The sequence below is a fragment of the Tupaia chinensis genome, unplaced genomic scaffold, assembly GCF_000334495.1.
Source record: "Tupaia chinensis unplaced genomic scaffold, TupChi_1.0 Scaffold143845_1, whole genome shotgun sequence".
Classification (NCBI taxonomy): domain Eukaryota; kingdom Metazoa; phylum Chordata; class Mammalia; order Scandentia; family Tupaiidae; genus Tupaia; species Tupaia belangeri.
The window spans coordinates 512,061-519,407 of record NW_006203696.1 but is presented as its reverse complement, the minus strand read 5'-3'; positions in this window follow the sequence as shown (position 1 = coordinate 519,407).

The following is a 7,347-nucleotide window of genomic DNA, read 5'->3' as shown; positions in this document are numbered from 1 at the left end:
GGTGCTAACCCTGTAGGCTTGCAGGACACAGGAGCTATGGAGGCATGACAGCCTCCACCCAGATTCCTACACCTGCCATAGGGACAGAGTTGCAGGAGACACCTTCCAGTAGGACAATGCCAAACAGAAATGGGGGATCAGAGCAGGGAACATCAACCAGGGCCAATGTTTAGTGAAACTGTGGTGATGGAGCCACACTCAAGACTCAAGAATTTCAGCACTGCCAGAAATGTGCAATAGCTATTTGGGAAAGCTGCAGACACTGGACTCCAAGCAGAGCGGTTGTGTGATCTGTGACCAGGACAGCTATGGGGAAAGGGCTGCCCAGGGCCTGGGGTCCAAGCCCAACTGGAGGGTACTGAGCATGAAGCCAAAGGAGATTATTCTCAAGCTCTAAGAGCCAATCTCTCCTTGCTTGAATTTCAGACCGGATGGGGCCTATCTTTTCTTTTTGTGGAGTGGGAATTTGTCCCTCTGCCATCCCCACTGCTATATCTGGGATGTTGCTAATGTGTTTTCCCAGGTTTACAGCTGGGAGGTGTCTGCCTAAGTCCCATATGAGACTTTGGACGTGGACTCTTGGGTTGGCGCTTGAACAGGTGAAGGCTTGGGGGGCTATGGGAATGGAAGAATTACATTTTCTATCGTTAGCTGCTGATCTAGAGCCCTCGGGGGCTGGAGCGGAACGCTACCATGTAGATAATGTTTGTGCCCTAAAGCTGCACGTTTTGGAATTGGGTTCACAGTGTAATGGCACTGAGAGTTGGTGAGACCGGAAGGGGAGGGTGAAGCCTGGTGAGCCTGGTGGGCAGTGCTTGGGTCGTGACGGCGTCACCACCGCGGATGGGTGGATGCTGGCTTTCTCTCTTGAGAACAAGTTCTCGGTCTCTGAGAAGAGAGTAGTCCCACGAGAGCGGGTTGCTGCGGAAGGAAGGCGGCTGCTCACAGGCTGCTCTCTCGGACACCTCCCGCCTCTGTCAGCCATGCTGTGATGTGGGCCAGAGCCGACCAGACGCCGGCGTCCGTGCCACAGCTCGAAGGCCTCAGACGTGTAGCCACCACACTGCGAGCCAAGTAAACTGGACTCCCCAGAAATCAGCCGGCCTCAGGTGTTCCCGTTAGCCGCGCGCTAAGGCCAATGCTGCCACTTTCACAGGTCGGATGCTTTCTGTACTTCGATACGCAGGTGATCTGACTTTCTGTTACCTCCCACCTGCTATTAACCCCGTCAGGTGGTTAGGATTTCATTTTTCAGTTCTCAAATTTTTCTTTGGCTATGCTTTACGTTTTTTGAAGATTTCTTTTCCTCACAGGGTACATGAACTCATTAGAGAGAGAAATGCCCCCTGAGACGGGATGGCCACGCCGCATTCCTTCTCCTCCATTCTTCTCCTGGGAACTTGGCACGCACGCACGCCTGACATGATTCTCAAGCCTCCGGTTCCGGGCCTCACACCGTGGTAGTCCATGCGGGAGTCCAGCACCTTAACCCCCGCACCACACGCTGGCCTGTGCCGCGCTTTCTCTGCTCTCTGCTTTATTTCCGTTCCCATTCATCATGAGACCGTCTCCCTTTCCCACACTGAGTGTAGTTAAAAATGGATGTTCTCATCTAGTGATGCCAACATTTGGTTCGTCTTAGGGCTGATCCATCTAGGCGTCTTTTCCGTGGTAAATGGGTCACATTCTCCTCACTCTTGAAATGTCAGACAATTTTGGAAACTGTTGTCATGTTGTAAGACTCTAGATTCTGTCAGATTGCTCCAAAGAGGGCTGATATTTTTGTTTTCACAACTGATTTACTTGGTTAAGCCCAAACTGCTAACTGTGTTGTGCTTGTGGTGGGTGAATGTATTATCTGGAACAGAACCGACCCACAGTGTGTGCGTGTGTGTGTGTGCAACCCATAGTGCGTGCATGTGTGCAATCCACAGTGCGTGTGCAACCCACAGTGTGTGTGTGTGTGTGCGTGTGTGCGTTCAACCCACAGTGTGTGCATGTGTGCATGTGTCTGTATGTGTGTGTAACCAACAGTGTGTAAATGCACGGGTGTATGTGCGATCAACTCTGTGTGTGTGTGTGTGTGTGTGTGTGTGTGTGCAAACCACAGTGTGTGCGTGTGCACGTGTCTGTATGTGTGTGCAACCAACAAGGTGTGCATGCACGGGTGTGTGTGTGAGATTTGCGCTGCAGGACTGGTGTGTGTGACCGGGGAGACCAAGCCCCTGACCTGCCGTGTGCAGGCTGCTCCCAGGAGAGTTGATGTCCAGTCTAGTTTGAAACCGAAGGCCAAGAACCAGGATGCCAATGGTATCGATGTGAGCCCAAGGGCAGGAAAAGACCGGTCCCGGGTCCTGCAGTCACGGCGGGACAAACGTCCTTCTTTCTCTATGCAGCCCCGCCACAGATCGGATGACGTCGGATGGATTTGGGAGGGAGTTTGTCTTCTTCGGTCTGGCAGTTCAAGTGCTAATCTCGTCTGGGAACACCCACACAGCCAGAAATAATGTCTAACTCAACATCCGGGCACCTCGTAACCCAGTCAAGTCGACACAGACGTGAGCCGGTATGCCGGGGTCCAGGTCGGCTCAGACGTATTGTGTGTGGCACATACGCACTGTCTGGGGCCAGCTAGTGCCCTGCCGGAACTTCAGTACGGAACGTGGGTCACCTTTCCTGGGCTCTCCCTTTCCGGGCTTTCCTTCGCTCTCCAGCAGGGGCTTGCCTGGCTTCCTCTCCCTGTGCTTCCTCCAGATGGATGCTGGCAGCTTTCCCCAGGGTCCAGCTGCCTGGCACTGCGCCGGGGACCAAGGCAGCCCTCTGCCGTGCCTCGCACACTCCCGGCCGCCAGGTCTCTGTCCCCACCAGGTCGGTGCACACTTCTCCCGGAGCTCTCGGGTCGCTGTGCTGCTGGGTTTCATCCAGCGTTTACAGCGGCTGGTTTGCTGGGAGTTTGTTTATCTACACCGTAAATGGAACCCTGAAAGACACTTCTTACTTTTAGAATTGCTTACCATCTGGAGCGGCAAGTGAAGAGGGCCGGTCCACCGTCCAGATGTGGCCAGCCTCAGTCCCTTTGCATCGAACGGCCTCCTTTGACTCCTCTTCCTCCTCTGGCGTTTATTGTTGGCCTCCCCAAACAGCCGGTGGTACTTTGAACACTGTCTTGAGACTCCTTGGGTAGCTCACTGGTTCAAGTCTCTTTCCGGTCTTCCATGGAGCCCTAGGCATGGTGGCACCCGGCTTTCTGCCGTGACTCAGCAAGGTTCTGGGACGAAGTCCCTGCAGCATGTCACTGACTCCCTGTCCTCATCGTGGCCAACGGCATGGTGAAAAGGTGCCGATGCCGGCCACTGCTGGCCTCCCGCCTGGCCTCCCTGTAGCTCTGCTCTCGGCCACCACTGGGCTTGGCATTCTCTGGACCCGCCCTGTCCGCGTGGCTGCGTGCCCAGTCTCCTGTCCTCCACACCCGCGATGACGCCCCAGTGCAGGCCGTCTGGCCTCGCCCCGCAGACCCTGCTCCAGTCCCGCTCTTTCCCATGCGGCTCTGAAGCATCGCGGGATTTGTCACCCCTGCTCCCCTCGCCCTCGCATACCCACTGCTCAGCCGGAACTGAGGACTCTGGCTGGCGCCCTGCCCAGCTGGCACCTTCAGAACCATGAGGGATGGTGGCTTCTGCTGTCCCCAGGTCACTCGGTTCTGCTTCTCTCCCTGTCTCCGGCACGTCTGGGCTGGTCTTGTCGCCAGCGGGGCTTACTCCCTGCACCAGGCCCTCATTGTGTCCCAGGCTCGCCCCCACCCACACGGGACAGCCCCAGCTCCGCCTCTCCACGCACATGGCCTCCCAGCCCCTCCCTGTGGCCTGCCCGTCTCAGCGAACGCTGCACTGTCCTCCACGTGTTGAGATGCAGACCTGGACACACAAACCTGGAGATTTCTCACCACCGTTCTAACCTCTGAGCACATCTCTGGGCTCCCCCTTCTCCATACAAGGGGCCTTGGAAAACATCATGGGGAAACTGGGCATAGATTTAAAATGCTTTGTACCAAAACAAACCTGGATTTTATTTCTGTTTTCCATGAACTTTCTCAAGTTCCCTGGGATATCTGAGACCATGGTTTTGCTCTGCCCTTGCCTACCCTGCCAGCTGGCCCCACGGTGGGGACCCGGGCCCCGCCCAGCCTGCCCTTGATGGGCGCAGTCTTCTGCTGTCGGAGTCTGGCAAGGCCTCCCTGGACCCCTCAGCTCTCAGCCACACCGCACGCCATGGGGGGCCCTGTGTGCCCTGGGCAAGCTGGCCTGCTGCCCCGGAGCCCTTTCCATCCGCTCCACGGCTGCAGTAGAGTCAGCTGAAATCCTGAGTCCTGGCAGGGCCCCTCTGCCGGTCTCCCAGGCCATCCAAGGAGAACGCCAAAGTCCCCCACTGGCCGACAGCACCCCGCCCTGGCCCAGTGTCCCCTGTGACTCTGTCCCCCCACGCCGCAGTTCCCTGTGACCCTGTCCTGCTATGCTCCAAGGCATGCCATACCCACTAGAAGCTGGAAAAGGCAAGGAAAGGACCGTCCCCCTGCAGCCTGCAGAGAGATGGAGCCCTGTGGGTTTAGCGCTGGCCGGCAGGCTGCCCTCGGTCTCCTGGCTTCGGGCGTGAGCATGAGCCGTGAGCCATGTGGGCACCCAGTCGGCGCTCATGTCACAGCGGCTGCCCGCTCGGCCCTCGTGCCAGCAGCAGGGGCGTGCAGGGAGGGCTGGAGTTCGGGGCCATTTGTTTCATGACCGTACGTCGGTTGACTGGGACAGGCCTGGCTCACAATAGGCTCAATGCAACCTTTCCGATGTTCACCCCTCACCTGTGAGATGACAAAGTCTGAATGTCGGGGCCCCTGCCCTGTGGTGAGGTGGGAAGCCAGCCCTGCCAAACTTGGCTGGAAGGAATGTGCTCTGGGTTGACTGTGTCCCCTAAAAAGAGAAACCGGGACCCTCACTCTCGCTACTTGGGAACGCGCCACGGGAGGAAATGGGGTCCTTGCAGCTGTAACCAAGTTCAGCTCAGGAGTGAGTCCTGAGCCAGTGAGAGGAAGAGGGCACCTGAGGACATGGCAGGTGACAACGCGGCAGAGCCTGGCGTGGTGGATCTGGACGCTGAGGAGCACCAAGTGTTGTTGACAAGGAAGGGTCCCCGTCTCCGGTTTCAGAGGGCACACGGCCCTGTCCCCAGTGTGGGCTGGGACTGTGATGACAAGCTCTGGGTCTCAGGGGCCCAGCACGGTGTGCCCTGCTACGGCAGTGCTAGGACACTAACGTGGAACGGGCAGCCACTGAACTCTTGGGAGAGGACCCAGTAGCACGCTCAGGAGGATGCAGCGCACGACCGCACTGGGCCCCGTGTGCCATGGCAGGGCTGGAACCCACTCCCACATGTCCGTCGGATGGCGGAGAACCTCTGGGCCATCCCTGCAGCTGTGGAAACACAAAGGCCACCTCTGTACCCCGCTGCAACTGGGCACCGGGCACCGTGGAAAACCAAGGGCAGACTGCGCCGCCCTGCAGCCTGCGGCCGTGGGTGGAGACTCAAAGTGCTGTCATTTCCAGGTGGAAGAGGGTGTGACGTTGGACGAAATGGTTACCAAGGGCAGAAGGCAGGACAGAGAGCGGTGGGGTGCATTACTTAAGGTCCCCACGAAGACTGCCTAGCGCCGTGAGCGCGGCTGGCATGCCTGTGACAGGAGCCCAGGGCTCGCGGGTGCCTTTGGCTCCTGTCGTTAGCATTAGCAGTGGCACCTCGAAGGCGTCACGGCCGATGGGAGGCCGAGCAGCGCCTGTAACGATGATGGACGTGAGCAGAGACAGACACGGAGCAGAGCGTAAATCCCGTAGGAAGCCCGCGGCCCCCGTTTACCCGGGAGGTAACGCCGTGGCAGTGCGGTGTGTCCCCACAGGAGTCTGCGCATATGTAATTTCTGTCCACGGAGCGGTCTAGCGACAACGGCCCACTCAGTAACAGCAGACACTCCCGGCCCACGCCTGTGGTCTGTCCACACTGTCCCCACCGCGAGGACCCAGGGTCATGACCGGTGCGGGCTGGATCTGGAGCACCTCACCGTCCACAGTCAAAAGGCGTCTGTTAAGGATCAGGGCGCGCCCCTCGCCTGCCTGCAGGGCCGACGCCCCCTCCGCACCTTCTCCCACCACTTAGGTTGGCCCAGTCACACAGAGGAAAGGAAATTTAAAACTTCGTGTGTCCTCCTGGGACTCACCCTCCGTGAGGCGTTTGAACCTGCTAGCCTTCTGCCGAGCAAGGAGCAGCGTCCGCGATCCACTGGGGCTCAGCCCTGATAGAGACAGTCTGCACCCTGGGGAAGTCCCCTGGGAGACAAACAGGGACAGCAAAGAGAAGAGGCATCCTCAGAGTCAGCCTCACAGGTACCGTGAAGGGCCAGTCAGCCCATGAGACCCTCCGCGGGGGCAGGGGAGCAGGAGGCACCTGCTGCGGCCTCTGTCATCGCTCCGGGATTGCGGCGTGGTAAGGTGTGGCTTAGACCGGGCCCAACGGGCTGGGCGGAGAGGCCCACCCTCTGTGGCCACATGGACGGGCAGACTTTCTGAAGGAGTTTCTCATAAATAATGAATGTGGATGTCTTCAGCTTTATGTAACCGAGTGCTTTGGGCTTGTCCTCTTTTTATAACCTTGTTTGTTGCTATTTGCTACAGAATTTTAAAGGCATGCATATTCAGATTTCCCTTTTGGATACTTTTTTTACCACACTCGAAACGAAGCCCTGTTGCACAGATGGACGGCTGTCACGCTGGCTGCCCACGGCCCGGTCCCGCTCCGAGAAGAGGACGCCTGAGCCCACGTGGCTGACCCCGGATTGAATCCCGGCCCTGGTGGCAGCCACCTGGGCCCTGTGTGTGTCCAGGGATGAAGGACGAGAGGAAAGTGGACCTCAGTGTGGCCGCGTGGACACGCCCTGGTGGGTGCCCCACCCCCCCGCTCTTTCTCACACGTGTGTGTGCATGTGCTCTCTGGCATTTGAAAGCTGGCATGACGCCGACCCCCTGTGTGCACCGAGTACGTCCTAGCACGCTTCCTACATGCAGGTACCTGTGAGATTCTGGAGGAGGCTGAGCAGGCCTGGCAGCTGGGAAGGCCACCCAGAGCCCTGCGGCACGTACAGCTCAGTGGCGGAAATCCAGCCAGGGCAGGGCGGGGGAGCCGCAGGAAGGTGAGCCTCCCCTGTCACAGTAAGAGGCCAGGAGGGGAGCGGGGCCTTCGTGGTCGGAGGTGAGAGGGCGGGACCCACGGCGGGCCCTGGCCTGCATGACCTTCCTCATGGCAGAGGCTCCC